At 60.6% G+C, this 9,750-nt stretch overlaps 2 protein-coding genes across 3 annotated transcripts in view; one reads left to right on the plus strand and one right to left on the minus strand.

The window, feature by feature from the left end:
• Positions 1–9,750, minus strand: part of THRA (thyroid hormone receptor, alpha) — a 23,351-nt gene extending 13,601 nt beyond the window's left edge. For both annotated transcript variants that reach the window (XM_012726211.1, XM_004684229.2), the window contains exon 1: positions 9,671–9,750. The gene's annotated coding sequence lies outside the window, so the exon portion shown is untranslated. The remainder of the gene's footprint in view (positions 1–9,670) is intronic.
• MED24 (mediator complex subunit 24) overlaps positions 9,415–9,750 on the plus strand; it is a 31,364-nt gene continuing 31,028 nt past the window's right edge. The window contains exon 1 of the mRNA XM_012726205.1: positions 9,415–9,486. The gene's annotated coding sequence lies outside the window, so the exon portion shown is untranslated. The remainder of the gene's footprint in view (positions 9,487–9,750) is intronic.

Genomic DNA, 9,750 nt, shown 5'->3' on the forward strand with positions numbered 1-9,750 from the left:
GGACCAGCGCTGAGTTCCCACCCACGTATGGAGGAAGGGTGAGTGGTGGAGGTGGCCCACAGGCACATCTGAGGGCCTTGAAGAGAGACCCTGAACACAGGGGCAACAGAGCCCGCGGGTGCTGCTGAGGCTGGGCTGCTCACCAGCCTGCCCCAAGAGCTCCAGAGTTTCCCAAACCAGGCCCCAGATCCCACTTCCAGCCCCGAGGGCCACACTTCCCAGCTGCCACCTGGCAGGATGGGGGGGCAGGGCTGGGCAGCACCTAACTTTGTATTCACTGACTAAATAGTGGGCCTGGAACTCTACAGGAAAGGAAAACCGAAGACTCAGTGGTGCTCTCAAGTTCACAGCTTGTACGCAGCGACTCTAGGTGGCTCAATGCCAGCCGGGTTCTGCTACCTGGAGTCCAGGAAGTACCAACCGGAGCCCACCTTTCCCTCTGCTGCGTCTCTGACCCCATGGACAGGCCCGAGGCTTCCGGTCTGCGTGCACAGGCAGGTGTGGGCATGCAGGGGGGACAAAGGGTGCAGCTCCCACACACAACCCCCATCACGTGGCTGCTGCCTCAAGACCTCGCCCTTGGGCCCCCTGGGCCCCACCCCTAGACACTGATAAGGAGCCAGGGTGGGAGGGAAAGGGAAAAATAAGTGAGGCTACCGGGAGGGCAGGACAGGGGGTCAGGGCCTCTGCCCCCAGGGTGGGGAGCAGGGCAGGAGTACTGGGGGGTGGTCCATGGCGCCTCCCTTCCCCACATCACGAATGGGCACTGGGGGCTGGACAGGAGACTGGGGGTGGGGGGGCAAGCAGGAGCCTTAGCCCAGGGAGCCGTCAAGAAAGTAGGTCAAGTTTTTCTTGGCTTGTGGAGAAATTCCTGTTATAAATTTATAATGGCGTAGCCAGCGCTGAGGGGTGGAGGTGGGGGAAGAAGTGGGTGGGGATGCCCTGGGACTGGGCACTGGGGCCCGCTGCTCTCAGCCAGAGTAGTGAAGGAGAGGGGCCGGCAGCCGTGGGGGATGGGCGGGACAATAGAAGGGCTATTTTCTGTTGCCTCTGTTTCCACTTCTGTCTGTGCCCAGCGAGGCTTCGTTTCATCCGTCTGACTGTATCTGAATGTCTCTCTCTGGGCCTGGGTGTCTCCTGTCTCCCCCCAGGCTGTGCCTCGGTGCTTGGCACACCCTGGCTGCGGTGCTGCCCCCGCCTGTCTCCTGCCCACCTGGCACGCTGCCACCACTTGTTTACAGAAGCTGGAAAAATCCACTTGCCAGCCGGAGGCCCAAGCGCCCCCGGGGAAGGGAGGAGGCAGGCACAGGAGTGGGCATGCTGAGAGAGGGACAGCCCTGGGGAGCAGACCCTGGGGGCAGGCGAAGAGGGCCAGGGTGTGTGGGAATGGGGATTAGCAGCTGTGGCCTGGTGGCCGGCTGCACCGACAGCCAGACGGCCACCACAGGGCCGCTTGCTCCTGCCCCCGGCCATGGCCGTTGCTCTGGAGAGCCCCCTCCCCCTGCACCTTCAGCACTGCCAGTTGCTACAGGGCACACCTGGGGTAGTGCCAACCTAAGCCACCATGTTTGTTTTCCCTTCCCCCTTCCCGGCCCAACCTTAACTCCAAATGTGTCTGGGCACTGCCAAGGGCTTGCACGTGCCCGCTGGGGGGAGGGACAGGTTCCCTTTCTGCCCTACCTTTGCGCCAACAGGAGGGGTCTGGGTGCCCGCTGGTGCACCCTGGGCTATGCTTAGCCTCTGGCAGGGGCGAGGGGAACAGGGCGCTGACCTCACTGCTTCGGGCACCCTTGCCTGGCACGCAGCAAGAGGCTGGAACCCCTGAGGATTCCTTGTCCTCCCTAGGGCCTCTGCAGCCACACAGCCAAGCAGAGGCCCGGTGTGTGGGGAGGCGCATACCACGTGAGCCTGTGAGCGGGGCAGGTAGGGGCAGGGATACCCACCCTGAAGGGCAGCCCTTCCTCCTCCCAGAATCATGCTTAATTCCCCAAGCTCCTCCCTGTCACATCCCCTGCAGAGGCGGAGGCTGGGCCCCAACTCGGTGGAGGGTGGAGCTGCGGGGTTCTGAGACCAGGCTGGACAGCCGGATGGCAGGCCCACCTGTCGGCTGGTCTGGCCACCCACTCCCTCTTTGTCAGATAAGAGCCGCCGGGTGTCAGTGTGGGCAAGGCGCCCGAGGCGGGGGAAGCGATTCATTAAGCTGACGTGCTTCTACAACGGGGGGCGCTGGGGGACAGGGATGACAGGCCAGTGCAGCAGTGTCCATGGGCACCTGGCCAGGGTCCCACGCTGGCTGCCCCACTCCAAGTCCTGTGGGCCCAAGGGACACCCCCAAAGGACTCTTGGGGCAGCCAGAGGGGACTCTGCACAGAATCTCACCACCCCCCAACTCTGCAGACGTTTCTCACCTGAGTGTCTGCTCTTGGCATTGGCCCACCTGTCTGAGGCCCCTGAACTTTGTCCTTAATTTTCTAAGGAAAGCCCAGCCCTCCTGCAGGCAGCCACAGAGGGGAGGACACACATAGAGGGGGCCAAGGAAAAGGGGGGAGGCAGAGAGGGGTGCGAGGGGAAGAGAGGCAAGGAGGGGCAGGAACAAAGGGCAGGGATGGGCAGAGGCCAGCACAAGGACACAGAGGAAGGAAGACGTGGCAAGAGAAGGGGGTGGGGAAGAGAAGGGACCAGGCAGAGCAGAGGACAGATAGGGGAGGAGAGACCACGGAGGAGAGGGGAGACAAAGAGAGAAAGGTAACAAAGAAAGATGGGTGGGGGGTGCCTCATGCCCCGCCCCAGTCCCACCCCACGAGGCCGGGGGAGGGGAGTACAAATGGTTTCCACGGTGACAGCTGGTTCTTGGTGGCCTGGCATGTGGGCTATTAATAGTGCTGTGGGTAGGTTCACACCTCCCTCTCCCCTTCCCCTCCGCCTGCTGCTAGGAGGGGTACATCCCCCTACTCCCAATTACCTGGCATAGAGGCCCTGAACCCACATCATGAGAGCCACCAAGGGTGATGCCAAGGGACCCGTGGCCACTGCAGCCTGAACCCACACATGCATGCATACAAACTGACACGGGCATGCACAGGCAGACACAGGCAACTACGTGCAGACCCTGGCACCCGTGCCAACATGGCTCCCATGGGCAGCCACAAAACCAACAGCCCCTGGGAGTCTGGAGGCAGAGGAGGTGGCAGCGACCAGGCAAGCCCCCATGTTGAGGGGTACATGCCTCCCGGGGCTGGGGCCTCTTTCTCCCTTTCCAGAACCTTCCCCCTCCATGGCTCAGGTATGGACTGAGCAGGGCAGCCCCACCCTACTCCTTGTTATCCCAGTGCCAGGAAAGAGAGGAGTGAAGGCGGGAAGGAAGGTACTATTTGGCAGGTGTAAGGTGGAGAGGAGTCAGCTTGGCATCAGCTTGGCAGGTAGGAGGCAGGGAGGGAGCTCTCCTGGTGGGGGGCATTGATGGGATTCTGGAACTAAGGGGTAGTGACCCTTAAGTTGTCCAGTCTCTTAGCACTGCGGGACCTTGGAATTTAGAGAATAGGAGATGGGGTGGGGGATATGACATAAGGGGGAGACTGGCTCCTTAAACAAAGGATCCTGTCCCCCCCAAAGAATATAACAGGAAACTGGCCCCTGCAGGTCAGAGACAGAAAGACATAAACAGCGGCCTTGACTTGGGCCAGATGCCCAGTAGGAACATCAAAGACTGTGTTCCCCCCATGAGAACCTCACCCACCTGCTGCTCTTCTATCCCTTCCAATCCCCAGACCCTCCCAGTCTGACATCAAGGTGGGTGCTGGTATCTGGTGCTCACCTCCACTCCCCCAGACCACTGAGGGTGGGACACCCACACCCAAGAGCTCAATCCTTCCTCCCTTCCAGCCCACAGAGCTTCACACTCATGCATGCCCCAAAGCCCCCAGGAGAGGACGCAGGACATCCACGTAGCCAAGAAGGCAGATTTAGGAGCACCCCAAGCTGGGCATGGCACAGCCCCCCTCCCCCACCAGAGCCAGCGGGTAATGGGTAATCGGAGCTGGGAGCTGGGGCAGCTGGAGGCATGAGTGTCACGGGGCCAAGGCACCCGCTACAGATGGCATCCTGGGTCCAGAGCTTGGGGTCCTCCCCTGCCTACTCCCCTTTTCTGATAGAGAGGAGCTGTCTGCAAGCCCTGGGGAGCATCACCCGAAGAGAAGGGAATGGTGGAGGGAGAAAGACAAACAGGAATGTTCTTCCAGGCACCCCGGGGAGCAGGAGCTATAGCCCCTACTCAAGCAGAACTAGCAAGGAGGGGAGACAGGAGGAGGGAGGAGTGAGGCAGGGAGAGAGGGAGAGAGGGAGAGAGGATGGAGAGAGGGGAAGGGGGGGGATATTGAGAATTTGTGTGTGTGCGCGGTGGGGGCAGACTGGAGGAGGGATGGAGGGCTGCGGGAGGGCGGGAGGGAGCGAGGGAGCGGGAGAATGGAGAGAGGGAAGAGATACTGAGTGTGTGTTTGTGCGTGAGGGGGAGCGCAGGCAGGAGGCGGTGTGCGCATGCGCGCAGGCGAATGCAGCTGAGTCTCCGGCACACACACGGACACGTGCAGGGACACACACGCACTCACCCGCATGCGCACAGCCACGGGCTTGTCCCGGTTCCAGCAGATATTCACAGCCCTCCTCAGCCCACACATGCACAAAACACGCACACATGGACGTGCACACAACACACCCACTCACTGGTGTGTACAAAAAACTGATAGCCACAGAAGCCTCCGGCCGGCGGCCCCCCTCCCCAGCCCACGCGCCGGGTAAAAGAGAAAATGAAAGAGGCAGCGAAGGCTCTGGGGCAGAGAGGCCTCTCTTCCCTGCAGGAGGGAGAGGAGGTGGGCTGGCCACTTGGTCCAGTCACACTGCTGGGGGTGTGTGTGGCTGTGTCTTGGCACTAACCTTTCACTCCAGTCCCTGGTCCCCAGATAGGTGTCCACACGTCCAAAGCAGGGGACCACACATGGCATTTCCTAGGCCCCAGTAAGTTCCATCTTGCTGCCTTTGTCTAGCCAGAGAACTTCTGACCCCTCCCTCTGGCCCACCTCACACAATGGCATATAAGAGGGAGGTCCCTTTTGGTACGCCGCCTGGGTCTGCCAGGGGGGAGGGCAGGCAACACCATATGCCTGAAAACCATATGCCCCCGGCCACACACCAACCCCAGATGCTTCCGTGAGAGACAGGACTGTTTCTCTGGTTCCAGGGCACGCATATTCCCAGTCCCCGGCCAGCCGGGCCCCAGGAGGAGAGGAGACTCCATGGGTGTCGCTCACAAGGCGGGAGGGAAGCAGCACAGAGAGAACACAGGTGTCATCCTGTTACCTCGCTCTCCGTGAGGTGGGCAGCCTTGTCTCCAGATGATGAAAACCCAAGCCCACAGTTAGCAATTGGTGAGTGGCAAAAACTCGGCCTCTCAACTTCCAGCTGGGTCTCTTCCCACAAGGGTCCTGCTGGCTCCCCCCTCAATAACCCTCATCAGAGGCACAAGAGACACCCCACCTCCCCACCCCACCCCTAGCACGTTCGCAGCCCTGAGAACCAGAGGTAAGACTGGCACACACACATATCAGAATCTTACCCATTGCCTCCTGCAGCCTGAAGGGACTCAATAAAAGGTACTGGGGAGAGAGGGGTCTTATCATTAGACTCAAGGAGGGAGGGAGAGCAGCAACCCAGGACAGATGCTAGATCTCAAGGTGCCACCCCACTACCCTGGGCCTTACTGGGTGCCGCCTCCACACTAATGGCCCCTGCATGGGGGAGAAGGGAGTCTGGTGTCTGGCAGCTAGGGCTGGGGCCTCGGGGTTGGGGGGTGCGGAGAGGGATGTACCTTCCCTGGTATTCCTCTCCTCCACCCCCATGGCACTCAGATTTATCCCAATGCAGCTGCAGCGATGCCCAAACATTTATGCATGTACCCCTATCTGGGAGGGGTGTCCTAGGCCCAGAGGCCAAGGACTCCCTTTTAAGCAGCAGCTAAAAAGTAAAGATCAGAGGGGGGCAGGTCAGGGAGGCTCCAGGTGGCAAAAACTTGTAGGGGGGAGACAAAGAGTTGACATGAAGGCAAGGGGCCTGGAAATTAGGGACCCATTAACCTCCAGTCCCCCACCTAGTCCCATTTCTGGGATGTCTAAGAGACTAAGTTTCTCCGAGAAACCCCGAGGATCCCAGCCCCCGGCTCCCTCACAGTCCAGCTTACAAACACAGTGCTTTGATGCACCTGGCACTTTTTAAAGCATTTTATAAATTCTAACTCCTTTAATCCTCAAAAAGCTGAGCGGGGCAGATATTATCATCCCCAATTTACAAATAAGGCAAGGGAGAGGTTAAATTGGTTAAATCACTTGCCCAAGGTTATACAACCAGCAAGTGGCAGAGCTGGGACTCAAACCCAGGCAGTCTAGCTCCTAAAAATATCCCTGCTCTTAACCTTTACCTGCTAGAGAAATGGCGCCGCTATATCCCTTTCCTGCAACTCAGCCTCAGTTTCCCCTTCTGCAGCAGTCCACAGATCCTCCATGGTGGGAGCACTTGTCCGAATAGGTCAGAGCTAGGGGGGCAGTTTGCTCAGAAATGCCTGGTGCCTCCTGCCCCAGGGGCCCCTGTTCAAATCCTCCCCCTGGAAGACTTGCTGGGGCAGCCACTGCAGGCTGGCTCCTGGGAGAGGCTCCTGCGCAGCTGTACCCTCAGACCTAGCAAAGAGGGCACAGCTGTTGGGCATCTCTGAGGTGGGTCTCAGCTGCCAGGGGTATGGAGAAAGGCCATTGTGAGTCCTGCACAGACCCGGCTCAGCTAGGAGTCCTGCCCACTCCTCCCCACTGGCTGCGGGGTGATTATTTCCAGCAGGTCAGTGTGGTGGGGAGCTCCTCACTGGTTTGTTTAGGAGCTGGCCTGCTGCAGCCTGCACACCCAGGGCCACCGCAGAGGTGCTGTCCAGGCTGACTCTGCCAGCCTGAGAGGTCAGCAAGGGCAGCAGCTGACCCCCACCCCTCCTGACCAATCCCAGCCCCCAAAACTTGTTGGCTGCAACTGCAGCTCTGAGGAAGCTCAGGATGTCCTGAACAGCCAGCTGAGCCCCCCGCCCCCCACTCCAACCTCTCGGTGACCCCAGAGGCAGGGCGGGCAGGCCAAGGGGCGGAGCTGGAGTATTAACAACTGGAAAAGTATGAAGAACATCACTGCCAGTTCCCAGCTCTGAGGAAGGAGGCTGGGGCAGAAACAGAGAGAAGAACAGGGGTAGACAGGGGCAGCGACAGGGTGAGAGAGAGTTACAGACTGGCAGAGAGACAAGGAGAGGGAGAGCAGACACAGCAAGACAGCAACAGAGAGACCGTTAGAGGAATTCCAAGTCAAAAATACACATCACTCACCCAGACACTCACCAGCATACGGCCTCCTAAGGAAGGCATCCAAGTTTAGACAAGAGGGCAGAGGTGGGAAAAGGGGCCAGGCTTGGGGGGGAGGCTAGGGCTCAGCTGGGAGTGAGTGAGGGGCCCCAGGAAAGGCTCAGGCCAATGACCCCCAGCAGAGCAGCTAGTCCCAAGCCTCTGCCCCATACTGGGGTGGGATGGGGCCTTCCGCAGGAGCCAGCTCTCCCCAAGACCCTCCTCCATGCAGCAGCCAGGATAATCCCAGCTGCGAGAAGTCACTATACACTGGCCCCTGACTCGGCCCTCTGGAACCCCCTTGCCCCTGCTCCGTAGCTCTAAAGTCTCTGACCCTCCAAACAATTAAAAAACAAAGCCCCTGAGCCTCAAGGAAGACAGCAGGGTGCTGCAGGGGGACCCTCTGTGGGCATGTACATCTCCTCTGCTTCTCCTCTGGCTGTGCCTGACTGCCTGGCTAGGGGGGTACCTGGGGTGGCCTGGACACAGCTAGCTGTGACGGACGGCGTGGACCTGAGCCTCGGGAAGGCCTTCTGCACCAGGCCCCTGGCGGTGGCAGATGAGGGGTGTGCACCTATCACACGGATGCCCGTAGTCAATCAATGCACATGTCACTACAGAGGGCCTGTGCTAGGCTCCGGTTGGGGTCTAGAGCTCTTCCGGGGGTCTTCCCAGGTCTCTAGGAACCATCGAGTGAGATGATGACCAGCCATACCAATGGAGACTCATGGAGCCCGTGTGCCTTGCACCATTATTTCAGGGAGCAGGGGTTTTGTTGCGCACAGCACCCCAGAGCGCCACAGGAGTCTAGGAAAATACTTGTTGCTGACTTACATATCCATACATTGATGTGTAGCTGCCTGTACCTTTGTCAGAGGGAGGGTGACTGTCACGGCAGGTGGTGGTGCCCCTGGGACTGGGCTCATGCGAGCATGTGTGTGCCTGAGTGACAGGGTCTTTTGTAATGTGCGTCTGTGTGCAATTGCTCTGTGTTCATGCATGCGTGCAGTAGTGACTTTTTCTGTGTGGGTGATGACTCCTCCTTGCCCCTGTGTGTGACAGCATCTCCGTGTGACCCTGTGCGTGGGTATGTGCATGGGTCGGCCTCCCTGCTCTTGGTCTCCCGTGGGTGTGTCCCGCCCCTCTCAGCTCCCCAGTGCAGCGGCTGCCTGCCTTTTCCCTTGTCCCCATGTGGGTGTGTCCGGCAGCTCCTGTCCTTGAGTCTGCTGGCTGTCCCTAGGAGTGCATGTGGCTGTCTGTGCGGGCATATCTCTGTCTGCATGTCACGTTTGCTTCCTCAAGGGGCTTGGACAACAGCCCCCTTCATCCCTCCCCCCTCCTGGGGCCAGAGCCAGCATGGAGGGGCAGACTCCCACCCCTCAGGCTTTCCTTCTGCGACCTCCACCCCTGGAAAGGATGGCTCTCCCTCCATTACCCCTTCCTCCCCCCCTTTTCTTCCACACCGGACAAGGGAGGGCCCCAGGCAGGGAAGGGGCACCAGAGACACGTTGCAAGCGGAGGAAAAACAAGGGAGGGGGACGCACAACACAGGTCCATTTCTCCTCTTCCCCAGCCACCCTAGATCGCAGCTGGCCTAATGATCCAGGGACCCTCAAATACACTCTCCCCCATACCGCACACTCTCCCCCCCACCCCCAGCGGCGTTTTTGCAATTAGGAGTGTTGCAACCCGAGAGCCATGCTCAATTGGGGAGGCGGGTGAATTGCTGGGGGGGGACTTCCCTTGCTCCGGGCCCGCGCAAGCCCACCCTCCACCCCACTTATACTGCCCTTCGCGGCTGAAGGCTGCTTTGCAAAGGCCACCCGGCCTTGGCCTCCGAGGCTGGGGGGGGGGCCTGGGGGGGGGCAGGCCTCCGGCGCACCGTAAACAAACCGCGGCGCGGCGGGCGGGGGAGCACCCGCTGCCGACAGCGGGGCCGGGGCCGGGAATGCGCAGCAGACCGGCCGTACAGAGGCCGGGCGGGCCCTCGAGGGGGGAGGCCTGGACGCCATCTCAGCCGGCGAACCCCGGGGCCCACCGACCTCCCGGCAACACCTCCCTTCCCCAGGGCGTAAGTTGCAAGCTTCCCCGGGCTGTGACAGGGTCACCGGGGCGCCGGGAAAGGCTGAGGCTGCCCGCGGATACCCCCTGGGCGCCCCCAGCCCGCCTGGGAGCTGGCCAAAGAGCCCCGCGGCTTTGCATAATCAATCGCGATACATTTGCATATTAATACCCCCTCGCGCCCTCCCCCTTACCTCGGCGTGGCGCGCTGGACCGGGCTGGGCAGCGACGCGGGGTCTCAGCGCCCCGAGCCGGGGGCGTCCATGGGGGGCCG

Source organism: Condylura cristata, unplaced genomic scaffold, assembly GCF_000260355.1.
Source record: "Condylura cristata isolate star-nosed mole 26May11 unplaced genomic scaffold, ConCri1.0 scaffold00017, whole genome shotgun sequence".
Classification (NCBI taxonomy): Eukaryota; Metazoa; Chordata; class Mammalia; order Eulipotyphla; family Talpidae; genus Condylura; species Condylura cristata.